The following is a 27,715-nucleotide window of genomic DNA, read 5'->3' on the forward strand; positions in this document are numbered from 1 at the left end:
AAGGCATAATTTTTTTTGTCTAATGTTTTTCGCATCTTCATTCATATAACAAATGTTGATTCATCATTTATTACATCCCTCTTTTTAACTAATTCTTATGACAAGGCTTATAAGTACTTATAAGTGAACTTTGTGAGTAACAAAGTCTTTATAAAAATGTTTTGCAAGTATAGATGAGGTTAAAATATATCAACATTTCATTTGTATTCATCCTCTAAGTATCTTGATCATTCCCTTTCCATTAGAGAGATGCATATTGCCTTTGGGGAGTTTATATTACAGTTTAATGGGGAAACAAAAACCAGTGCTGTGGCACTAACTTCAGAACAGAGGACTTGATGAGGTACAAAAGGTGTGCTCACCACAGCCCTGCAGGTATCTGGGGATTTGCTGCAGCCGGGAAGTTCTTTATTGTTCTTCTCTGTTTGTTCTGTGTGGGATGCTCTCCATCCTTGGCAAGCTCCTACTCATGTCTTAAGGCTGAGATCTAAGTTTACCTCCTTCGGGAGGTCTTCCCACTCCTGTAGGCTGACATCATTGTATACCCCTTGTGGGTGCTTGCACAGCCTGTCACAGTGTGCTGTGGTTTCCATATATCTGTCTCCACCCCTGGACTGGGCAGCAGGGAGGGAAGAGACTGTGGCTTGCTGATTTCCATGTTCCCAGGGCAGACTACAAGATCTGCACAGAATAAACAAAGGTAGATTGAGGCAAGGAATGGGTCTTAGTCCATTCAGACTGCTATAAGAAACCATCCTAGGCTGGGTGACTTATAGCCAACAGAAATTTATTTCTCACAGTTCTGGAGGCTTGGAAGTCCACAGTCAAGGTGCCAACAGATGCAGTGTCTGGCAAGGGTTTGCTTTCTGGCTCATAGACCCTGCCGTGACCTCTCATGGTGGAAGGAATGAGGGATCTCTCCCGAGACTCTTTTGCAAGGGCACTACTCTCATTCATGAGGGTTCTACTCTCATGACCTAGTCACCTCTCAAAGGCTCTACCTCCTAAAATCCTCATGTTGGGGATGAGGATTTCAACATACGGATTTTGGGAGAACACTAACATTCAGACTATAGAAGAATGAAAAGAGCACTTCTAACTACTGTTCGCCTGAAAAAATCCACTGTGTCATAGACTGTCTCAGGTTCCTGGCCAGGATGAAGTTTCTTCTCATTATTCAGATCGGTCCATTCAGACACCACGATTTACTGACTCTCTATATGGCTGAAAATGCCATTACCATTGAATCCATAATGATACGTGCTTGTGAACAGGTAATTTATTCAGGAATTGCCACCACCAAGCTGAACTTATGAAACAGAAAATATATTGCACTTAGAAACTCTTCTCCATTTTTAAAAAAATGCTGGGAATTGGATGGAATAAACCTAGCTGAAAGAAGTAAAGTCACATTAGCACCAGGCTTCCTTTATGGACTATACAAGAATAAATGGGAAGAAATGTCCCCTCAAAACTTTACAGCAGTGTAGCACTGGGGATCAGATGGACCTAATATAAAGGTAAGGATGCCAGCTCACCAACTCACAATGGTCTGCCCTTTGTTTTCTGAAGATCCCATTAGAAAAGGAAATGATACAGAGACTTACTGAGCATCTACCAAGAGCCAGGTTTTAGGAGTATTGTCACCTTTAAGCACACAAGTTCCATAAATTAAGTACTATGATTTCTATGTATAGTCCTTTGGAGCTTATAGAGGTAAATAGGCCCACGGTACCAGAATTCAAAATCAGGTCTCTCTGATGTCAAAATCTGCTGAACCATGGTACTTCTGATATAAGATGTAAAAGAAACAACAGCCACCTCTCCCAGTCTGCCTCCCCCCAGCATCCCACACACTAATACTGATTATGATGGACTCAAACATCTTCAGATGAGAGAAGTAATGAGGTCACAGTTACTTGTTATAATTTATTTAGACTGAAATATGTAAATATCTGGATCAAAGTGGAAGGTATATGTGATTGCTAAGGTATATAAAGATCAATTGAGACTACACAACAGTTATGAATGCAACATGCATCCAGAGCTATGAGTCATGATATATTTTAGTGGATTCAATATATCAAATGTCCTAACTCCCTTCTTGGCCATCTTACTTGATTGTCTTTGTGCCTAGGGTCTTACACAGCAGTGATTCACTCTAAGCCAGGCTGGATGCTTTGCACATTGCTTGTATCTTAAGGTGTAAAAATTAAATTAGCTTATAATTGTAAATTAGGGCATATGCTTTGGAAAAAATACCTGTATAAAATATCTTTAATAGGCTCAGTATGGTAGCACATGTAATTCTGACATTATATCCTTTCTCTAGGCCAGGACCCCCAAGTTATAGTCAATGTGCCAAATTCCACCTGCTGTCTCTTTTTGCATGGCTTGCAAACTAAGAATGTGCTACCATTTTTAAGTGGTTGAAAAAAGACCATAGGATAATATTTTGTGAATTATGGAAATTATATTAAATTCAAATATCAGTGTCCATAAATAAAGTTTTATTCAAACACAGCCACATTGATTTGTTTATGTATCATCTATGGCTGCTTACATGCTGTGACAGCAGAATTGAGTAGTTACAGCAGAGACTGTAGGGTCCTTGAGGCCTAAAATCTCTTTTATCGGTCTCTTTACAGAAAACTTTACTCACCCCTGGGCTAGGCAGTGAAGAGGCACTTATTGGAAGGTGCAAGGCAATGCATATGAAATCAGCTGACTGGATATCCGAGCTCAAGTGTTGGATGTATGAAAGGAATCACTCTTCAGATGTGTATTCAAAAGTGCGCAGGGAACATATCTCAAAAGAGAAAGTGTGTAAGATTTACAGTGGCCTCCTACATCCAGTCAGCCTGGAAATAGAAAAGAAGGAAAACATGTTTCAATCAGTATGGTTTACATATGGACTCTACCGTTTTCGTATAAACAACACAAAACAAAGGTTAATTTTCGCTGCCGTTCCGCCGTCCTGCTTGGTTTGTGAAAGTAACTGATTACCTGTATATTTGCTTGGAAGGGCCTTTTCATTTCTCTCTTGATGTTCATTAGACTTACATGCCTGAGAAAATAGCAAATCAACGTCTCTTTCATAGTTACTTTCTTGGTAATAGCCTCTGTACCCGCTAAGCCCCCCAGTGTTGGCAGAAGGACTTGACTTCCAGGCCTGGGCAGCTCTGCTTTTCTCTTTCCTTCTTGAAGAAACAGCCTCCCAGAGAAAGGCGTTCTGGTCAAGAGCCCACTGCCCGGGATACTGCCCATTTTCTGAGTGGCACTTCCCACCCACCCATCATTATCTAAATACACTTGGCTGCTAATTTCCTGGAAGATTCGAATGTTCCTACTTCAAGGTCATCTCAAAGGAGAGTTTAAAGAGCGTTTCTCTCCCCCTCCCTTCCCTTGTAAAATATGTATATTTACAAGAGCATGCATAAATGGTCACCAGGGAAGATAAGCTATCAGAGAGTTGGGAGATGTCTTTCCTCATACAGTTCACACATCACTGAAGCAGATAAAATTGGTTTTGTACCTAGCCTCTGAATACACTGTTAAGGACTCTGTCCTGAAAATTGATCTATACCACAACGATAAAATTCCGAGCATCTCTTTCATAAATATCTGACGGTGGCATCAACGGCTGCTGCTCCTGCGTGGCTCCCAGGGACTGTGCTCGGGCAGCTCGCAGCCTCCGTGTGCACCTTGGCCCCGGTCGCTGGCTGCCTGGAAACTTAATGAAAGCACTGGGCTGAGTGCAGTACCATGTAAGCCTTAGTTTACAGTTATTAAAGTCAGTTGCCTCACTGCCCATGGAATGTTAGATTAAATCTCTATTTAATTCTAATAATAATAATAACGGCATCTGGGATCCACAACTTGTCATTTTCTAAACGCTGTCTGCAGGTTTTCTTCCTGCCTGCTTCCTACGGCCCCGAGTGTCGCACGTGTTACTGTCAGGCTTTGTAACTCGCTAAAAGCCGACAGGACTGCAGGATTTCTTTGTTCTGTCTTGTGGTACTAATGCCATTTGAAAAGTCAAGGCATCCTCATATCTAGAGTTATGCATAAAGACCTCACTTGGAAGCCATATGTGTACCATATGGGGCGTCTGTGAAAGACCGAGGTTATATAGTGGATAAAAATTAAGCAAGCATAGGGTTAGCTCTTACTAACTCTAACTACCTATTAGACAAAACTTGATTGGACAGATATGGAAAGACTGTATTACAATGTAGGAAAAATGTCAACCAGTCTTTAAGTGGCAACATATGACCTTAGAATTGAATCAGAAGCTTGACACACAGTAGGTATTTAATAAATACTTTTTAAATAATAGAATGAGAGATGATGAGCAACAACCTCAGAGCCTGAAGATGTGAGTATAAGACTGTTCTGTCATTTACAGTATCTGTCAGTTGAGGTAAGAAACTCAATCTCAGTTTAATTTACATGGAAAAAAAAAAAAAAAAAGACTAGTCGTCTTTCTCTTTAAAGTAGAGAAATATTTGCTTCCCAAGACTTCTGGAAGGCCTGAATTGGATAATTAATGTGAAAGTACTTTGCAAACTTATATAAGTTATGTGATGTATTGTATTTAATAAAATTGATACCTATAGAAAAGGTTAAAGCAACCTTTAAACAACTGGTAAGCATCCAGGATACTACAAGACAAAGTATATTATTATTAATTAAAAACTGGATAATTGTAAGAAAGATGCCATGTAAATTAAAAATTATATTAATGATATAATGATTTGGGGGGCACTAAGAAAAAAAAAGATTGAGAATCATGAGACCTAAAACCTAGTACCGGTTTTGCTATTCCTTAAGTATGTGATTCTTGGAAACTTCCTCTCTTTCCTTCCTTGGATCAAGAGACTGGACTGAGTGATTTCGAAAAGTCTTTTCCAGTTCTATGATTCAGCGATGTAGATCTCAGCAGACTCAAGAGCATATTAAGTTCTTCGCTCTTAAATCCATATGCATGTGTTTCTGTACACCTCAGAGTTTTACTTTGTCCCTGTGTGACATATTTACTCTCCTCTCAAAGGAGCCCCAAGAGTCCCTGAGTAAGATCAGAAAAGAAGGGACATTGAGAAAGCACAAAACAGGTTCCTGGATTTTGTGTGGCCCATGACTTTGCAGAATTGAATTTTTAAACACCAGTGGAAGTTTCTAAGCAAGCTTTCTGAGATACTTCCCTGAGCTTTCTCCCTTGCTTTTCTTTTTCTAGTTAGAGAAGACAAGAGAGAGCTTCTGGCATGCAAGGGATACTATCAGTGATTCTCTCTGGGCTCTTTGTTCATGGACAGAAAGCTCTTTGGTGGTCACAGCTCACAGAGACTTTGTTTACCCTTCAATGACAGATGCTCTGTGGAGAGCCAATAGAGGCTGAAATCCTGACTTACGCAAATGGCACTCACCCAAGCATTTTCTGGAGGAAAATGACCCAAGTCTCTGACATGGGGGGCTGAGAGTTGTAGTGATGTCAGCAAACCTCTCACTGCTGTTCTTCTCACCCCTGCCTTAGGACTGTATTTCTAAAGCCTGGAATTTGCATTTGGAAATTATTCTGTTGCTTGAATATCTTAGTTGGTCTCCTTATTTGTTAAGAAGACAAAACTGGCATATATGGAGAAGAGGGTAAGGGATTGATAGTTTATTGCCCAAATTGAGAAAAATGTTACTTATCTCTAAAACAATTATATTTCTAAAAACTCCCATGATGAGGGCTTTCCTCTTATCTGCTACTACCACTACTATTTACGTCAAATGATTTGGAGACCACTGCATCTGTCTTTACACCATCTCATTTTTGTTTATTGAGCCTCTTTCTGCAAAGCAATTTGAATCCTTTGGCGGTTTCTTAAGGGGGGTTAAAAGTGAAATAAACAATTATGCTCCAGGGAGGGAAAAAATAAAAACCAAAATAAAACATAACTATCATATCTCATTTAGGGTTCCCTCTGAAGTCTCTTTTATCTAGAATTCACTTATGCTAACCCGGGGCCTGTGGTCTTATTTAATATCAGCCGGTAATAAAGAGCCCTTCAGCTAAATATGGTTGTATTCCACTATTAACTGCAGCTCTTGAAGCAGTCATCGAGGGAAGGGGAGTCGGAACCCTTCAATGTCAAGACATTTAGAGGCACTCTAGCATCAATCAAGATGCACGTTCCTTCGCTAAGTGCCTGCTTTCATTTACATGAAATATTCATACAGCATTCCGTTTTGCTTTTCTCTCTCCTAATCATCACTTTTCGGAAGAAGCTACAATCATCTCAGTTAGGGGAGGGTGTTATGGGACGTGCTGTACCTTTCAAAGTCAGGCTTCCTGCAGATAGCTAGTTTTGTAATGAGGCAGCAGACTGCATAGACCGCCAAAGGTCTCCCTCACAGAGGCTGGCCTTGTTATCATGTACTATTCATCTTCAAGTATACAACTTAGTGCAAATGAAAGTAATTAATTAACCATAACAAACCTGTCAAAAAGCTATTTAGGATTTTGACAGAAAAAAATTTAACATTTGCTTTAAGTGGAAAACAAAAATCGTCTAGCTCAGAAAATTCACAAGCCATTCTATTTACGTGAGCTTCCCATTATTGCTCTCCCTTAATTACATGATAAGTAGCATTTAAATTAATTTTCAGTTCTTTTGACTTATATTAATTGTGTGATGCTTTTAGAGTTGATACGTGTTTTTTAAAAAAGCACTAGGCTGGGAAAATTTGTCCCTACATAAATAATTTCCAAAAGTAGGTATAATATACTTTTAGTCATCTAAATAGTGATTGAGAGTACATGGTAAGTGGGGAATACCTTTCTCCTTCCCTCCCTCCCTCCTTTGTTCTTCCCTTTCCCCTCCCCAAATAGTGATTTAGGAGTATATTGAGTATATTTTTCCTGAAATATTAACCTAGGCCCCAGGAATGGCATTTGTGTGACATAACCCTTTGGAATGAAATACCAATGATGTACCTGGTTGCTTATAATCTTTAGGACTATTTCATCTGCCTTTGTTTCTGATGTGTGTAGAAAAGGGTTAATAATCTTTGGTGTAAGAATTCTGCCCCATTATTCTAGAAATTAAAATTTATTTCAAAAAATTTTTTTGTGTCTAACTCATTTCTCTTTGGCTATCCAGGTCTAACTATAGCAGAGGGAGATATAGGAGCTGGTCTTTGTTTGAGAAAATATCTTTTGCAAATGAATTTTTACATTAAAAGAGAAATGTCAGCTTAATCGTTAAAGTCTAATGACAGTAAGAGCAAACATGCAATGTTTTTGCTTAGAGTGCTGCATTTTCAACAGACAGCATTTCATGATCAGTACACACCAGAAAGGCACTCATTTTTAAAGTTGGAAATGTTAATGGCCCTGAAATAGTTCATTCTTCATGTCTCTTTAACCCCTAATATATAGACTGAAAAGGCAATCTGAGTGGCCAGTGATAAGGTTGCTTTTCATTTAGGTAGATAGTTTTCTGCTTTAGAACACAATGCTAAAATTGTAGCTGATTGCCCAGAAATGGAATATAAATGACAAATTGGTAAAACCCTGGAAAAACTTCTCAAATGCTAGTGCTATCTTTATGCACATTAACATACAATTTTAAACATATTTGTTTACTTTTTGACCCATTTAAATTGGAGTCATCTTTTAAAGTTATACTATATCTCTCTAAATAACACAAAATACCCTAAAGATTATATTTTAAGAAAAAAACCCTAAATTCCAATGTTTTGTGCTCTTAGGGATCAAAGTGTGAATAATATAAAGCAATTGGAAACAATTCAGGTCAATGATCTTTAGTTACCCTAAATAAAGAAACAATCATACTTAGTTATACATAATGTACAACTGTGATTTTCCGAAGTGAAAAAAAATGCCATAGATGAAAATTTTGGAAAATTATATATACTCTTTTTCATTGTCAAGGTGCCTAGAAACTTTGTTCCAAACCAAAGGAAAAAGAAAAGTGTTTTAATACTTTTCCAGGGTTGCTCTTTACTATATTATCAATGTTCATAAATAAACCAGTGGGATAAGAAATTGAGAGAGTTGGTTACCAGGAATTTCATGGTAACTTTAGTTTTAAATGTTATTCTGTGGCTGCATTTTTTCCTTCACTGTGGATAAATTTAATTTTTCCTTCTCTTTTCTATTTAAACTTAACAACTTGAAAATGTTTAATCTTTATTTTTGCTTTAAAAGTACTTTTCTAAGAAAAAAAACCAGAGTAATAAAAGTTGATATTTCAAACTACAACAAAAGTTATCACAAGAATTGTAAATAGCACACAACTTGGGGGTAATTTTAAAAGATGCTGGAGTTTGGAATATAAAGAAAATACCAAGGGGTTTAAAATCCAATATATTAAACATTCACATGCAAATAGTGATTCTAGAACAAGCACCTTCTAAACATTAACAAGTTGTGAGCATGTTAACACCCACGGTTCCACCCATCTTGAATACATTTAAAGCCATTTAGAGCAGTGGAATTGCAGCATTTTGTAAAACTGAGTCATAAGTGGCATGATCCATTATCTCGCCCCCCTTCACCCCCCACATGTGACTTTTAAAGTTGATTTACTTCTACTTTATGGCCTGACATTGTTGTGCACATATCTGAAAGATTTCAAGTAACTAACATCAAATAGGTCATTTCCCTTTCCCCTTTCCCCCCATAAGATGTGGGCTGGCTCAAGTTTCAAGTTTGCTGAAACCTGCTGAAGTTTGAGGGGCTTGAGTCAGATGTAACTCATCATACCTTATACCTGTAGGGTACCTTTAATCCAGGCAAGTACTGGGAATTTATGTACATTGTTAGCTTTTGATCATGACAATGATTTTGACTATAACTCTCTGGGCAGACATAAGAGTTGGTTCTCCCTTGTTCTGTTTCCTGTAGGACTCCTAACATAGAAAATACTGTTAGCTCTGAAGTTTGGGGTGAGTTTTGTAGAAGTAAATTTTCATGGATGGTAAAAGAGATGTATGTGTGATAATCATTTCGGCTGTTGTTTTATGGCAAGGTGGATAGGTTATTGGTGAAAATGAATGTCTTTGTTTTCCTTTCCAAATAACCTATCTGATTGTTAGTTTATCTGAAAATTGTTCAGTTTCTTCGCTTGGGTTGAGATCTGATTTCAAGGCAATGTAGCCGTTAATAAACAAAATGACTTTCCATATGGCAATACTCCTCAACGCTGACCAAAAAGTAATGAGTATTATTTCAAATTAATATCATTCCCATCATGCAATCACCTTAGGAAGCTGAAATGATATTGATTTCTTGAAAGGCTTTCTTTATAATCTGTTCTCATATTCTGTTCCAAATTCTTCTTGCTTTTTTTAAAAAAAGAAATGATATTTAATTTTTTTCTTTCTCTTTTGAAAATAGCTTTATTGAGGTATAATCTACATACCATAAATTCAGTTTTTTTCTCTTTTTTTGAAGGTACAAAATGTGATTTTGCCATTTTAGTCTAAAAATCCACAAAACTTATATTTGTGAAAGCAACTCATGATCCTATCTTCTTTTCCATATGACACCTTTTCCCCACCAACACATAAATACACACATTTTTACATCACAGTGTCTACAAGTATGAGCACGGGATTTGTTTACAATCAGGGACTGCTAACTTCTCACCAAACCTATTTCCTCGTCTTCATTTTTTTCTTTTTGAAAATTCAGTTATTGAAAATGTACAATTCAATGATTGTTAGCAAATTTACAGAGTTGTGCAACTATCACTACAGTCCAATTTTAAAACATTTTCATTACCTAAAAAAGAAATCTCATACTCATTTGGCATTAACCCCTGTTCCCACCTCTAATCCTAAGCAACCTCTAATTTGCTTTCTGCTACTATAGATTTCCCTTTTCTGGAGATTTAGCATAAACAGAATGATACAATATGTGTTCTTCCGTGTCTTGTTTTTTTCACTCAGCATAATGTTTTTGAGATTCATCCATAATGCCACATGTATCAGTAGTGGTTCCTTTTCATCACTGAGTGGTATTCCATTGCACGCATGTACCATGTTTTGTTTATCCATTCACTAGTTGATGGACATTTGCATTGTGTCTACTGTTTTTGGCTGTTATGAATAATGGTGCTGTCCACATTCTTTTAAATCTTTGCCAGTTGAAGATAGCTTTGGTTTTGGAGGGCAGAACAAAGTCACTTCAAGCTCAACTGATAGAGTGAAAGTATTGGTGGCTATTAAAAGTAACGTATCATTATAGGAAAGATTTACATAATTTGCCAATTTTTTGAAGGCATTTACAAAGAACAGTTATAAATTTTGAGTAATGGAAGAATCTTTACCATTTAATTATTCTCCCCACAGATAAAATCTAGTGTATTTATTTTAAAATGAAACACTACTACTTAGTCATGCCCTTAAGTATGTACTTAATTTTTTTCAAGTTACATTTAATAGTGCAAAGTTTAATCTTTCTATATTTTTCCTTGAGTAACTCCAATAGATATCAAGTGTAACATTGATAGATATCAAGTATTAAAAGTTATACTTGGTGTCCAAATTTTAAAATAAAAAATAAAGATCAGAAAATATAATTAAATTATCTAGAATATAAATACATTGATAATACCATAATTACCTTTTAGGTGCTTTTCTACCATAGAATAATTGTAGATTTTGAAAGATCAAACATCCTTCATTTACTCTTTTTCTGTGTGTTTGTATGTAGATATCTCATAACATGCATTGTCCCTGTCTAATGCAGTATATATACATGGGTCTAGCTGGAATAGTTCATTAACATAATAACATAATTACAAAACTGTTGAAACTTATCTCATCTTAGCTGTTTATTAATGCTGTTTATTTGAAATTTCTAAGATCTCTGATTAATAATTGTTAATTCCATGTAATTATTTGTTAATCACAAACAGTTGTCATTTATTTAGCCATGCACAGTTAAGGATCTCATGCTTAATTAAAAATTGTACATTTGTATTTCTAGCTTTTTTGCAAAGATGAAACATAAATCCATCAAGCCACCTTAGAACTTTTAAACTTCCCCCATTTTTTTTTTTACATCTGTAGTTCTCATTACCCAGAAGTTATTCTGTCCCCTCTGTTAAATTACTTTATGCTGCAGCTTAAACGAACATGTCTTGCTTTCATCTAGCATTTCAAATAGGGCAAAGACTGCTGTACAATTTCCAAACACAACTGTGCTAACAGAGATGAATTACTAGAGTTTATATAATTTATATTAGGAATTCATAGACCTAGCAAAAGGGATTAGTACATTTTATTTCAGGGCAAGAGATGATCCTGTCATTAATGGTCGATACTTTCATCATCTTTTAAACCTGAGGAATTTCCTGGGTGACAAGACTGTAAGGACATATCAGAGATTCACAGCTGTGAGCTTTATCTGGACATGCACTGCTTTACTCACAGTATGTGGACTACGTTCCATCAAAACTGGATTAGGCTGTCAATCACGTCTTCCGATGTATATTGTATTATGATTTTTTGAAAATGTCACTGAGATCAGAGTAATTTCTTGGCTAATTGCATCTTGTCTCTTCTTAATACCATGCATTTAATGGTTTCATTACCTGACGTGACAATCACAGTCCCTGGTCCAGTATTAAGGGCAGTTTTATTTCTCTTCCTTTTTACACATACATACACATGTGGACACACATCTAAGGCACTTCTTTAATAAGAAAAAAAATATTCTTAAGGTACTTTTGTGTTTTATGAAATAAAATGCATGGATAGGATTCTTTGTTTTCCCTATGGTCTAACATATACATAATGGTTGAAATTGTTTCTGTAATTCCCAAAGCATACCCAATGCTTAGTACAGTATTTTCCCTTTTTGTTATAGAAAAAGATTAAAGAAGATATTAACCTTTAAGAAACTGTCACTCATTACTCACATTGCCTGTGCCTTTCTCTAGAGAATCTGCTCCAAACACAAAAATATTTGTGTTTCAGTGTTACCTATTTAGCCATGAGAGATTCATTCGAATGAACATTAGGTTTCATTAAATCCTACTTTGGTGCATGTGGCTCTCGTACTACCTGTTACTGGTGGAAAAGTGGGCAACAAGAGATATTAAAATACCTATAATAATGAGTAGTTCTGAGAAGGTAGTTATTAAAAGTCTCCCTGAACACACTCAGGTTTAGATTAAAACAGGTACGGGAGATACACGGATGAATAATGGAATGTGCTAATCTCTCACTAGTAAGGACAGATAATTTTATGATACCCAGGTGGAAAGGAAAACAGAACATAGGCTATTGTTTTATTTTATAGCTCTTAAAGAATATCTACACTGCCACAATGTTATACATGACCTTTGGGGTGGGTTTGGGGAAGAGAGAGTTAGCTATAGACCTTATGGGGAAAATGCTTCGACAAAGGCTTATGAGCTCTTGTTCTAACCATGGAAATGTAGTAATTCCCAGTGGATTCTGTTAGCCATATATTACAACCTAAAATGATGATGGTGTGGTAGGTGGTGGTGGTAGGGGACAAGGGCTAGTTGGAGAGGGATGCAGCAGCATTTTAGGGATGAATTTTGCTCAGTTTGTGCTTCTGACAACTCCCATGTCCCATCAGCGATGGGGAAGAAGCTGTAATTCTGATTTCCTTTGATTTTTCCTTTTCCACTGAAAATACTAATTGTGAGGTACGGGGCAGGAGAAGTGGATGAAAGATGAGCAGATTTTGCCTGGCGTTCTTGGTAGGGGGCGGCCGCTGAAGGATGCACTCATGTTTGGATCTGACAGCAGCTGTGGTATCCAATTCAAATTCACTGTGGCAGGAAGAAAGAGTGTGAATGCTAAAGAATCCAAGGTGTTTGTAAATACTCTGCTTTGCTAACCATTCAAATCTGGTTTGCATAGATTGCTGCAGTTGCCGGTATAAATGTAGAATGACATTTATAAAAAAATAATGTGCAACCGGTGATGAGTTTTCCTTCTAAATGTTTTTTAAAACAGCATTGCACAATCCATTGGTATTCATATAAAATAGAGAAAGAGTGATGATTAAAAAGCAGCTTCTGCCTACTGTGTATTTCAGGGAAGAAAATTAATTGTGATTTCATCAAAAGCTTCTTACACATAGGTTCAAGAATCACCTATATTTTAGCTTCAGGTAGATTTTAAAGTTAACGGACTATCCATTTGTCTTACAAAAAGAACTTGCTAAATGGGCTGCAAATTCCCTTTTCCTTGTATGGGTAGTGGGATGTCAAAGAGCCTTCAGACACTGAAAAGTCAAGTAATCATCATCAGGTATTGACTTTGAGTAGATGACTTATTAGTAGATTGGCCTCAGTGCGTCCCTAACTGAGCTTCTAAGTGCTGCATTAAATTCCCTTATAAACACTAGAGATGGACTTTGTTCATATTGGGGACCTTCTGAGGTGATGAACATCCCTTTGTGCTGGTTTTCTCAGACCCTTGTGGAGGTTTCACCATTGTGGATGAAGTTACCAAAAAAAAAAAAATAAAAAAAGGGTTGGAATAAAGATGACATGGAATTCCAATATCTGCTTTGTGATAGCAGAGAACAGATTTGAGAAAAATTACTGGGGATTTTAAAAAGTGGAGAAATAGGACAAGCATGGATACATTTTTAGTTTTCACATGGAAAGGACACAGTTATTCACCTGCATTTTGGAGCTATATATGCATTGAATTGTTCTCAGCATGTTCAAACAGACGTGGGCCTGGGCCCCGTTGTCATACTGGGCTTATGGAACTTCTTTTACATCACTTGGACTTCTGAGGCCCCGTGCAGAAAGGCAGCTGGCATAGCCTGTGGTGATGCAGAATAATAGACTTCACTGTGGAATAGCTTGGATTTTCCATTTTTTCCCTGTCCACCTGGTATCACCCTTATTGCTCTGGCTTATAAATGAGACAGTGACCCCGTTTTGTCCTGAAGAGTCCAAGGTGATAGATGGCTAGGTGATCTTCAACTGTTTTTCATGCTGTCTCCTGAATGGATAAATGTGTCAGAATTAAAATATAGTTTATGCTTTGACATCAGTGGGGAAAAATGAAACAAAGCTGTGTTGTCATCTGGCTGGAAATGCACAAAATCCAGAGATCGGTGCATTTGCTTCTTTGGAAAAGATCACTGGTGACATTGGAGTTTTACTTAGGAGACAACAAGAAATGCCTTGATTGAGAAGAATTACTTAGGCAATCTCTTGCTGTTATACTTGGAATTATAGACGGCAACGCCAAATGTGTCAGCGATAGAGTCTTGGGCTGTGGACATAACTCAGGGCAGCTTCCTTTAAATTAGAGGATCCTTAATATTCAGGTTTCAGTAGACTCAGAACCCTTGTGCAAGGGTGTACAAACTCCATGCAAATGTGCATTCGTCTGTGTCTACATGTGAGGGAAGTCTCAAAGAGTCTGTGATAAAAAATGGATTAAGAACAACTACGGTAATGAAATGTCAAGATCATTAACAGAAAAATCCACCATTAACATTGAATTTTTATCACATATAGTGGTTCGTACCAAAGTCACTGAGTGAGGCAAAAATCACAAGTGGTCAAAATTGCTCATAAAAATCCCCTTGGAAACACCATATTAGAGCCCAATATACTTTCTTTCAAAAGGCCAAATAGTCAGTTTTCCCTTTTTCCAGTTGAGCCCCTGATTCCTGTATCCTACTTTATAGTCATCCTAAGATACAGTAGGTAAAAACACCAACACTATTTAAATTGTACTCTCTGTCTCTCAACTTTGGCTGAGCACATATAGTTGAATTCAAACAGGATAAATATGCATACATTATATGTCTTCACTTTATTTGAAAATTCCAAAACTTTTGAGGATGGCTAGGGATAATAGGAATAATATAATTATTATTATAATAATAATAATATAATTATTCCCATTTTATAGATCACAAAATTGAGGCTCAGAGAGGTTGACTGTACTGTGTATCTTAGTTTTTAGGTGGAAAAATCTTTTTTATTACCTTGACTCAAAGAGATGAATTGTATTATTTCTATGGTTCTACATAGTAAGCAGCAGAATAAAGACTACAATTATTTCTCAACATCTAATTCAAGGTTGTTTTCACTGGAAGGAAAAGTCAGTAATGGTAACCAGCGAAGATTGTTAGTAATGATAGAAGCAGCAAAAATACTATAATTGTAACATTCCAGGTACTTCTTTTACTCCTTTCTTTGGATGTGTTCATTCAATAACCTAATTTTCCATTTTCTCCTTTTTTTCCATGCATTACAATTCAAGTTCCTATGGAAACACTAAACATTATCAACTTTATGTACCCATCATGTTAATTCCATTATTGGAGTTTTGTGAGTGTCCAGTGAGATGATATAAATGAAATTCTTTTGACAAACCTGTAAATGCAAGGCATTATTATAAGATCAAATTTTACGAGCAATATTATTGCTATGGTTATTACTGCCACTAGACATCAGTTTAGTTACAATATACAGCTATGTTTCCCAACAGGGATAAGGAGTGGGGAGAACAGGACATATCAGAATGACCCAGGAAAATTTTTCAAAATACACATTATACCCTTGTTAATCCTAACTCATCTCTCACCCTCCTTAAGTCTTCAAGATGTATTAATACAAAAATCTCAGAGAGACTTGAATGTGCGTATTTTAAACAACCAAATGGTAAAAATAAACTCCCCGGTGATTTTAGGTTATATCTCTTGGTTGATAACCACTAATCAATACTCCAGGGAGTAAATTCATTCATTTACTCACTCACTCATCCATCAAATACTTTTGAGCATCTACCGCATGCTAGGAACTGGGCTAGTTGGAAAATTCATTTACTAGCTCAAAAGGCAAACAGAGTGACCACTTCTGTGGTTTTCCATTTATATTTATTAATAGAAACATATTATAAAGACACTAATACTTCACACTAGTGTAGGTGATTAATATTATTTAGGAACTGATAAAAAAGAAACACTTTTAAGAGCTACTGTGCTTATTAGAAACAGTGGAACTTGGCGACCAACAGTTTTTGTCTTTAATCACATATATCTATCACATTTTGACATCTGGAGAAAGAGGAAATGTTGGAAAGAAGAAATCAGAGAAGTGTCCAAGTAGGTCAAGGATACCATGGCTCTTTCTTATGATCCTAGTTGTGATATGCAGTGACTATGAAAAACGATGACTTGCTATTACTGCATGTACTTTTTCTTGGGCTGAAAGATAGATTTTTATATTATAGAGCAATGTAATAAAGCAATAGAATATAAAATAATATAGAATAGCGATTATAGGTCCATGATATAATGAATATTTAGTGGATACAATATATAGCAAAAGAATCTCCTTGTCTAAATTGTAGGGCTAAGGCAGAACAAGCGATTGGCTATGATACTATTAAGTGGTACATCAGACAATTGTTGTTGGTCTTCTCTTTAACTTGTATGTACTGCTTTCTATTTCACTTAAAGTCTCCTCTTTTTCTCTTCTCCCATGGCCCTTCTTGCATGGCTCTTTCAAGCTGCTGCTCCTGTCTTTGCAACAAAACATCAAAGAACATGGGGGCTCCATACCTCACAGACCTAGCACTGAACTGCCTGATTTATCCAGTTTTTGAGTCTGATTCTCCTCTGCTTCAGAACAACTCACATTCTGGAATCCTGGTTCTTGATCTTGTTTTTGTAATTACTTTGTACTTTTGATTTGCCTGCTTGCAACCTTAGCTCCTTTCAGTGTGGCTACACCCCCTTAGACTATTTTGGGAAAATATCCCTTCCCTCTGGATTTGGCCCTGATAACGCTTAGAGCAAATATCTTTCTGATAACTTAATTTTCCACTGCCTTTCCAATTGCCTCCAATTCCATTTATGCTTTGCCGTCATGTATTTCTGTGGTTCTCAAATCTGGCTCTACTTCAGCCATACCCAAGGAGTTTCTGAAAATACAGATTCTAGGACCACATGCTAGACTTGCTGAATTGAAATTTTCAATGTGTCACGTTTTAGAATGATGAAAATGATCCACATCTGTACTGTTCTTTATGATCATCACTGGCCATATGTGGTCATTTAAATTTAATGTTAAATAAAATTAAAAATTCAGTTTCTCAGTTGCTACAGCCAGATTCAAGTGTTCGATAGCTGCACATGGCTATTATTGGTACAGTTCCAGGTTGTGGGTTCCAAAAAACTTGCAGCTTTGTTCCTGGTAGGTTTGAAAACCATTATGTTAGATGACCAGTGACCTCCCATTGATTTCATATGGCTTTACTGGTTTAAGAGAGATGGCTGACTTCCATCCTAAGACCGGATCTTGAGTAGTCTTAAGAGAAAGACTGGTATGAACCCAGTGAGGATGTGGTAGCATCTGTTTAACTCAGTATTTTAAAACATGGGGAATAAAAACAAATATAAGAATGATTCTATCATATAAATGAGAGGATACAGTTGGTGACAGTCAGGTAAGTTAACTAATTAATATGCCTGGTATTACGTTGACCCGACGGTACACACACACACACACACACACGCACATACATGCCCTCACACACATGAAGATATTCCCAACATATTTCTCTTAAGAATAACAAAAAGGATGTAGAAGCTTTTTGTGTATATTAATTAGGAGAAACACAAACCATATTAGGTCAACTGGATTATATTACAGTCAGGTCAGGTGCTGTTGCTAAGTGGCAAAATGATGCATTGAGTATTCTGAGGTATGTGGCAACCGTCCTGACTGCAGCTGAAGGTAGTGGCCAGGATAGTTAGGCGATACAAGAATGAAGCCATGAAAGGTAAACTGGAGGTCATTGTTCCCGTGAACCTCCTAGGTACTTTTTATGAAGTAGACTCAATGTTAAATGCAATGATGTTGACTTGTATGGAATCTGTTTTTAAGGTATAAGATTTAGGGCTCATTTATTTCTTCCTTGGAACACAGACACACATTTACAAAATGGATTTCATACTTAGGATATTTCTGATATACTACTGCCCACTCTGCCTTCCTCCCAGCCAATTAATTATGACTTAGCCAATGTGTGGGATTATGATGGGAAAAGGTTTATATGAATAAGAGAAACCAGGATTTCTATTTGTAGAGAGGATCCTATGAATCAATCAAGCAACTGCAGAGAGAATCTCCAGAGTGAAAAAATCTGATAAGAAATGGAAACCATTTGGCATATGGATTATTTCCATTTTAGGCATGATATTTGGGTAATGTCTACCCTTTTTCACTTGGTTCTGATGAGATCAATGTAAGTACTAGTTCTGCAAATTGTAAACCTCACTAGGGGATAAAATTATCTGTATCACTTGTCAAGCAACATGGCAAGGGGGCAGTTTTCAGATATAAATGTTAACTTTTCTTTTCATCTGAGACATTTTTCTCTCCATATTCTTCTCTGCTACATTCCATGACAATTTCTTGAAAATACAGAAAATGTGCCTATTTGAAAAGCGTTCCTGGCCACCATTTTGTTCATAAAGATTAGCCAGATCACTGAGTGCACTAAAAGTATTTTATTTGCTCAAATTCAGTAACATACTCTTAAGACCTGTCATGGAACAAAAAGATAGAATGACAAGTTCTAAATGACAAGTGAGTAGTAAAGTTAAAACAAAGACTTCACTTAGTTTGGGAAAATTGTCGAATTTTAGTATGAGCTAAATATTATAAATTGCATTTATCATTAGTCAGCAATTTTTAATGTGAAGATTGTATATCACCAACATTGTAATCATCATCTGGAATATTTAAATCTATTCCTATGATGTACAATCCTTACCTTGGGGGTGACGGAATGAGATGATAGTCATTCTGGTGACAGAGTTTCAGGTCACAATTTATACCAGAACCTAAAATGAATCAATCATTGTCACCAAGATGGTTGCAGATTAGCCAGTAGGCTAGGCATGACATAGAATTTGCAATCATAATGGCCCTGTAAAGCTAGTTTTATCTCTATTATATTGGGGTGCAGTTAGGTCATGGTTAAAGAATATTTTTTTAGAAACAGTGGGACCTGGGTAGAATTCAGGCTCTGTTGTGTGAGTCTAGGCAAGTTATTTAGGGCCCCAAAACTCAGTCTTTATGTCTATAGAATAGTACCTACTTCAGAAGGTTATTGTGAGGAATAAAGGAGATTATGCAGATAAAAGAGTTAACATGGTGCCTGGCATATAATATATGTTTAATGCCTATTGCAATATTGCTATTATTTTTATTATTCTTAACTCCAATTATATAGACCTTATTTTTCTTGACCATATACTTAAGATTTCTGAATGTTTTTTGTTTTTTATTTTAAATTCATGTTAGTTGAACAGTATTTAAACAGCATAGAAGCATAAAAGTTGAAAAGTGAAAGACCTTCTCCTTTTTCATCTTTTTTTTTTGAAGCATTAAAACCATCTTTATTAGCTCTAAGATCTAGTAATACATATACTTGTGTAATAAATATTAAGAGCTACTAATATACCAGCTTTAAAAGTGTGAGAATTCCCATTTGGTTAATTGCAGTGAATTGTCGGGATATGATTACGCAGGCCTAGGTGCTGAAACATGACTAAAACATTCAAGAATCCTATCAGCTCCTTAAGGCAGATAATAATGTTTTCTATTAATAAAATTTGTTTGCTTATTTATTTTGACATGTGAACGCATATTCCTTCAAAGGGTTCTTGCTATACATACTATTTTGATGCATATTTTTATCACTCAACAATATATCATGTACATTTTTGGTCAAAATGTCTTTTTAGATGCATATAGTATAACTTTTACTTAAATAGTTTTATAATGCATTGTTTATATAGTTCTGCAGCTTGCTTCTATGAGTTCACTAGATCTGCTTTGTTCTTTTAACCACTGCATGATACTCTGCAGTAGGCATCAATTCCATAATTTATTTAATTATTCTCCTAGTGAAGGACAACTAGGCTACCTCCAATTTTTCAGGATAGGCTTCTTATTTTCCAAACACATTTTGTTTTTCAGGAGCTAAAATAGAAACCCTTATTTCTCTGAAGCCTTTGTTTTTTCAGTGAATAAAATATACTTGTGCTGCCACCAGGATCGGAATATCATAACTAATTGCTATACATTTCAGGGAACAGCTGTCTGATTTAGCCTAGTTTCAGCTTTTCTGGAGATTTCTATGACCCTCCCCTTCTGCAAGACATAATTTATTAACAAAAGGGTATCTTTTAAAATTCCTTTCTTCTTTCTGAATTTGTTTGCATCTTTAAAAATGCATTCACTACCATTTTTGAGCAACTACTATGTGCCAAATGCTTTTTCCCTCCAGAATATTATTGGGGTACAAACGTTTTGGTTACATGAATTATACTTTTGTATAGTTTGAGTCAAAGTTATAAGTGTGTCCATCACCCATATACTGTGCATTGTACCTGTTGGATGTGACTTTATCCATCCTCTTCTCCCCCCCCACCTCCTTGATTTCTGTTGAATTTTATACTACCGTATGTGCACAAGAGTGTTGATCTATAAGTTTCAATTTAATAGTGAGTATATATGGTTTTTGTTCTTTGATTCTTGTGATACTTCACGTCAAAGGATGGTCTCCAGTTCCATCCAGGTTGTTACAAGATATTCACCATTTTTTATGGCTGAGTAGTACTTCATGGTATACATATACCACATTTTATTGATCCACTAATGTATTGATGGGCACTTGGGTTGACAAAACAGACAAAAACATACACTGGGAAAAAGAATCCCTATATAATAAATGATGCTGGGAAAATTGGATAGCCACATGTGGAAGACTGAAACAGGATCCACACCTCTCACCACTCACAAAATTAATTCAAATATTATTTTGAATTCACACCTCTCACCTCTCACAAAAATCAACTCACAATGGATAACAGACTTAAACCTAATGCATGAAACTATAGGAATTCTAGAAGAGGATGTCAGAAAAACTCTTACAGATATTGGCCTAGGCAAAGAATTTATGAAGGAGACCCCAAAGGCAATTACAACAGCAGCAAACATAAATAAATGGGACCTTATCAAATTAAAAAGTTTCTGCACAGCCAATGAAACTATCATTAGAGCAAATAGACAACCTATAGAATGGGAGATAATATTTGCATACTGTATATCCAATAAAGGGTTGATAACTAGAATCTATATAGAACTCAGGAAAATCGGCAAGAAAAAAAATCAAACAATCCCATTAAAAATTAGACAAAGGACATGAACAGAAACTTTTCAAAAGAAGATAGACTAATGGCCAACAAACATATGAAAAAAATGCTCAACATCTCTAATCATCAGTGAAATGCCAATCAAAACCACAATGAGATATATCACTTAACTCCAGTGAGAATGGCTTTTATTAAAAACTCCCCAAATGATAAATGTTGATGTGGATGAGGAGAGCTAGAAACACTCATACACTGCTGGTGGGACTGCAGACTAGTACACTTCAGCAACTTGAGCAAGCATTCCAGTCTTCACATTTACTTTGCTGGGCCTGGAACGCTTTTCTGCAGGTCTGCGTGGAGCTTGCTCCCTCATTTCTTTCAGATTTGTGTTCAAATGTCACCTCCTCTTGAAAGCACTTACCTGATTGTCCTAACCCCACAGCTTCACTCTACTCCCTTCCCCTGCTTTGCTTTTCTTCCCAGCACTTGTCACTTCCTGACATCATAGCGTGGATGTATGTTTTATTATGTGTTATTTTGGGAGTTGTCTGGGTGCTGACCACCCACGGTACAATGTAAGGAACCCAAAGGCAAGGCATGCTCCTCTGTACCTGCAGCACTGAGAATAAAGCCAGGCACATAGTGAATGGGGAGGGAGCTTTTACCAGAAGACGGGATACATGATTGCCTCAGCCTATTTTTGCTAGTTTATTTCCTAATACTTATTTTTAAAAAATTAAGTGATTCCATGCCTTACCTTTGGCCATATATATTGTGGCTATTCCTGGAAACACATTATGTTGCAGAAGCTAGTTTGAATATGAAAATAGAGCTAATAGAACATGTAAAATAGAGCATATACCTTTGTTATTTTTAACTTTTAACAAAGGATCATTAACTATTTTAATTGAAGTATTGAAGTCTTTTTGAAATACTATATTTTGGAAAAGTGCACAATGCATAAGTGCTAATTTTCACAAAGTGTACAACTGTGCAACCATCAGCCAGATCAAGAAAAAGCACATCACGAGGGCCCTAGAAGCCCACTATTGTTTCCTTCCAACCACACTACCTACCCCTCCACTCAGGGTACTATGACTTGGTTTCTAATAGCATAGATTAATTTCATCTATTTTTCACATATCTTTATTTTAACATTTATTTAAATTCTCCATTTACCATGTTTGTCCCTTTTTTTTTTTCTTTTTTAGTTTCAGGATATTATGGGGGTACAAACATTTTATGTTTTTGCCTCACCCAGGCGAAGATTAGAGGCATGCCCTTCCCCTCTACAATGCTCACCGTGTCCATTAGTTGTGAGTTTACCCCGCCCCAGCCCCCTAATCCCTGGAGAACATTACTACCGTGTGAGCACCATAGTGTTGATCAGTCTGTGACAATTTGATGGTGAGTACATGTGGAGCCTATTCTTCCGATCTTGTGATACCTCACTGCGGATAATGGGCTCAAGCTCTATCCAGGAAAATATAAGAGGTGCTAGGTCACTGTCGTTTCTTATAATTGAGTAATATTCCATTGTATTCATATACCAAATTTTAATAAACCACTCATGAATGGATGGGCACTTGGGTTGTTTCCACATCCTTGCAATAGTGAACTGTGCTGCCGTAAACATTTGGGTGCAGATGTCTTTATTATAGAATGTCTTTTGCTCTTTTGGGTAGATGCCTAATAGTTCTATTGCTGGATTGAATGGTATTTCTATTTTTAGCTCTATGAGGTATCTCCAAATTCTTTTCCACAGAGGTTGCACCAATTTGCAGTCCCACCAGCAGTGTAAGAGTATTCCTGTCTCTCCACATCCTCACCAGCATTTGTTGTTTTGGGATTTTTTGGTAGAGGCCAATCTCACTGGGGTTAGGTGATATCTCATTGTGGTTTTGATTTGCATTTCTCTAATGATTAGAGATGTTGAACATTTTTTTATATGTTTACTGGCCATTATTCTGTCTTCTTTTGAAGAGTTTCTGTTCATTTCCTTTGCCCATTTGTTGATGGGGTTGTTTGATTTTTTTCTTGTTGATTTTTTTAAGTTCTAGGTAGATTCTTGTTATCAGCCCTTTATCGGATGTGTAGAGAGCAAATATTTTCTCCCATTCTATAGGCGTCTATTCGCTCTAATGATAGTTTCATTGGCTGTGCAAAAGCTTTTAAATTTGGTCAGATCCCATTTATTTATTTTTGTTGCTGTGGTGATTGCTTTGGGGGTCTTCCTCAAAAATGCTTTGCCTAGGCCGATGTCTGAAAGGGTCTTCCCAACATGCTCTCCAAGGCCCTAGAATCCTTTTATAGAGAAAAAAAAATTAATTAAGTCCTTTAACATCTCTTATTCTTTTAACAGTTTTGTAAGAGCAAAACTGCAAAGCCTCATAGTAATTCTCAGTAGACACAGGAAATATAAGCAATGAGCCGAGAGTTGAATGCATTTGATCTGTGAAATGATTTGGGCTCAAAATACTTTGGGGAATAGCAACTTTTGTGTGTGTCATTTTAAAGATAAACAATATTTAAGTAGAATATTGTGCAAAATAATGAAATATATCAGTAATGGTAATATATTTAGAAAAACATATACAGTCCAACAATGCACTTTAAAGAGAGAAAAATCATCTGAAAAAATGTGATTTGTGGTTTTACTACCTCCCAGGAAAAAGGAGGGGGAAAACATAGGAGAAAACTATAATGAATTAATGTATTTAAAATACGGTAGTAGATTTCAAGAGCATTTTCATGGAAATTACAGTGTTGTTCAGGAGCATCCATTATAGGATTTAAAAAAATAAAAAATGTGTGTTGCTGATTTATTTATGATGGCTACTGCACAGATGGTATTAGTATCATTATATCCTTGAATCCTTTCTGTAAGCATCTTAATATTTTTTTTACCAAGATCAATTATATTAAGCCCAACATATGTTTTAAAACATATCACTTACTATGTAAATTTATATCATTTGTATCTTTAGTGGTTGGGAGCTTCTGTGTTTGAATACATAGTTTTACTATTTGGATACTATGCATAGTGTCACGGTGAGAGAAAAACCTGTCTTGCTAGCAACAGCCTGTGTGTTTATCCTATGGGAGTGGCAGCAGGGGCAGATGGTCTCAATTTTGGTCATTTTCTTTTTTAGGTTTATTCTTCAATGTAATTCATTTGCACTTTTTATTCAAGCACCTGCAGTACTCAATTAAGGCAAATACACCATGTGGCTGGAGGATGTGTTTCAGTGAAATGATTTGAGTGAAGAATCAAGCTTGTGAAGTGCTTCTTTCAGGTGGCTAAGAGCAGGCTAGGGAGATCATATCTCTAGAACAAAAATGCTAGGGTGCGTCAGGACCACATGGAGGCTGTGCTCAAACAATGATTGCTGTACCCACCCCCGAGTCTCTGATTCAGTAGGTCAGAGGTGGAATTTGAGAGTTCATATTTTCCTTCCTAACAAATCTGTAAGTGATGCCAAAGCAGCTGATCCAGGGACTATGCTTTGAGAACCACTGAATGAAAAGATAGATAGATGTGACTCAGAGAGCAGAGCAAAGGAAACCATGTCATGGGTCCAGTGCTTGCTCAATTGGGCTGTGGAAATATTGTTTACATATACTAATGAAGTGCAAACTTATGGATCATTTGATAATGCAAAAGACACTGGAGTTATAATATATACAAAATTGATGGATGTTCACCTTTGCAAATCATTAAGATGTCAATGGGGAGAGTTGTTAAACACCAACTCTTAAGGTCTACCACTGTATAGGCAAGGCTTTAAAAACAACCACTTTAGGCCTTTTACTTGGCCTCGTCAGAATTCCCATAGCTTAAGCCCAACAACTGGGCCTGAGTGCCCAAGCAACTGGTCATCAGAAAGCCCATTACTTTATCCCAGGCGAAGGTACCAGTGACAGTAAACTGGGCACAAGAGTCCTAATAAGTAGTGAAGCACTTGAAATAGACCTGAGCAGATGGCTGTTTTTCCAAAGCGTAAGAAGGCCTGCTTTTGCTGTTACTGGCCAGGGAAACCAGCCTGGCTCAGAAGCCCAATAAAGGTCTGAAAACATCCTTAGGAGGTATGAATATCCCCACTCAGATCTTCAGAAAGGCTGAATATGCTTTGCCCTGCCATCTGTTCTCCCCAGGCTCTGGGCTTCCCCTCCCCATGGGCTCTAGGAATGCCTGTAGGAGAGTGGGGACTGGAGGGCATGAGAGGTGGCACCAAACATGTGATCATTACAGTTTATACTCATTTCTGTCCTTGCGGGAGCTCAGCCCACTGTCAGGGCCAGTTACGGAACAACGGCAAAGGGTATAGAAAATAAGAATTTAACCACCTCCATCCCTTAAACTGTGGCAGGCACACAAGCTCAGAGATGAGAGAGAGCATGATACTTTCTTCTAAGGAATTTAAAAATCTCTTCTAGAGGCAATGGGGATCTATTGAAGAATTTTAAACAAGAGAATTACGTAATAAAATCTGCATTTGGAAAGTTCACTTCATTGATGGTATTAAGAATGCATATGCAGGTGGTAGAAGCTAGGTACAGAACACCTTTCTAGTAAATATTGTTTCATAGCAAATAGCAGGTGAGAAAAGTTCTAGCAAATTTCTAAAATAAACTTTGATTTATGGAAAATGTGAATCTAACCAGTTAACTCCCATATTTAAAACTCCTCATGAACTCCTAATTGCCTGGAAAATGGTCTTATATCAATTTGATAACACACTCATCATAAAAAAAGGAGTCTGAGAATATCCCAACTCCGAAATATATACACTTAGGTATTTAGTTGTAAGTAATACGCACATAGAAAGTATTAGTGTATTAGGTACTTAAAAAGCCAGATAAACAGAAATTTTAAAAGCACAAAAAAGTATATATAATCAGAAGCTATAATTTCTTCCTAATCTCAGAGGATCATTCCACACCCATGTGGAGACCTGGGGCATGAGGATAAACAGGTAGCTCTTTAGTATGATGGATAAGCCCCTTCATGAACTGATCCACGATCACATTTCCCGGCTCATCTCTCTCCATTGGAGACTGCCAGCTAAGGCAGTTCCCTGCCTTGATCCAACAGTTGCTTCCTTCTGGTTTTTGTTCATGCTGATTTCTTTATGTGTACTATAATTCTTCCATTGCTTTCTCTCCCTGTTTTTAGCTCTAAAGTATCTCTTCCCATGCTATACGGACATTATCTATTTGTGGGTCTCTTTTCCTCTCCTATGCTGTGAGCTCCCTGAGGACAGGAACTGTATCTGAGGCTTGGCTGCGTTTCCAGTGGAACTGGGCAGACATACCCGGCACAGCCCCAGTTATAGCTTTGATCAGATGCAAATAGAAGATGTATTTGAAGATATGAAAATAATCAAATACAGGGTGGGGGTAAACATGAGACAGCACTATTTTTTCTCCTCAACTATATTTTGCTGTTAACTGTAGACATTTCATAGTTTATAAAAATACTTATTTCTAGTAGCAATAGTATTATAATATTATAATAACTACTACTAATAATGTTTCATGAATAGGATTATCCTTATAGATACATCAAACTGATTCTTGCTAGACAGTAATTTAATTACTAATCATACTTGTGTCTTCTTCTTGAGGAGTAATAATACCAATACTTCTTATATTGATATTTTGCTTTATTATTTCATATGTGGTTTAATCTAAAATAACTACTTTTCCAAATATACTTTCTTCAAGCATCTGACAGAAGGAGTAAAATTATTTTCAATTAAAGCAGGCTTTCCCCAAAACAGGCTTAAGTATTTTTGCTGAGAACCCAGATGTAAAGCATTGAAGACCACTCTTATAATGCATGATTAGTTTGGTAGTGACTGCATATCAAATCAGTATCACTTGTTAATATTATACCAATATCACAGCTTTTGTCACTAGCTTTTATCAACTCCCAGAAGGATGATCTTCAGGAGAGAAAAATTTTGATGTATAAATGCAGTATCTTTTTACTAAGTAGATTTTCAATAAATATTTATTGATTAAAGCAAATGTCAAGGAACAAGTAGGAAGGGCAAGGCAGGGCAACAGAGACACTTTAGGGAAATGGAAGTTAAAGGGATAATGTGAGGGCAGGGGCAGGAGAAGGTAAGAACGGGATGCAAAGAGGGCAACACAGCAGCTCTGATGACTTAAAAACCTGCCAGACCATCCATTATGGCTGTTATGCAAGTGCCAGGTTTGCAGAGTTGTTGTGGTCATAACGCTACTATCTAGAGGCTTTCTCCCAGAAACTCAAAAAGGTTTTTAGATTACCCTCCTGACTGCTATTTCTGATTTTCCTGTAGTTGATTCATGACTAAGTAATAAATGAGTAAGGAGAACAATTACCCAAAACTACCTTTATCCCCTTCTTGTTACTATTTGCGTATGACTTATCTTCCCAAATGGGTTATAAGTTTTTTGGGAGTAAAGTTCATGTTAAATACATTTGGATGAATTTACAAAGCCCTACAGGGCTCCTTGTTA

Source organism: Eulemur rufifrons, chromosome 2, assembly GCF_041146395.1.
Source record: "Eulemur rufifrons isolate Redbay chromosome 2, OSU_ERuf_1, whole genome shotgun sequence".
Lineage (NCBI taxonomy): Eukaryota > Metazoa > Chordata > Mammalia > Primates > Lemuridae > Eulemur > Eulemur rufifrons.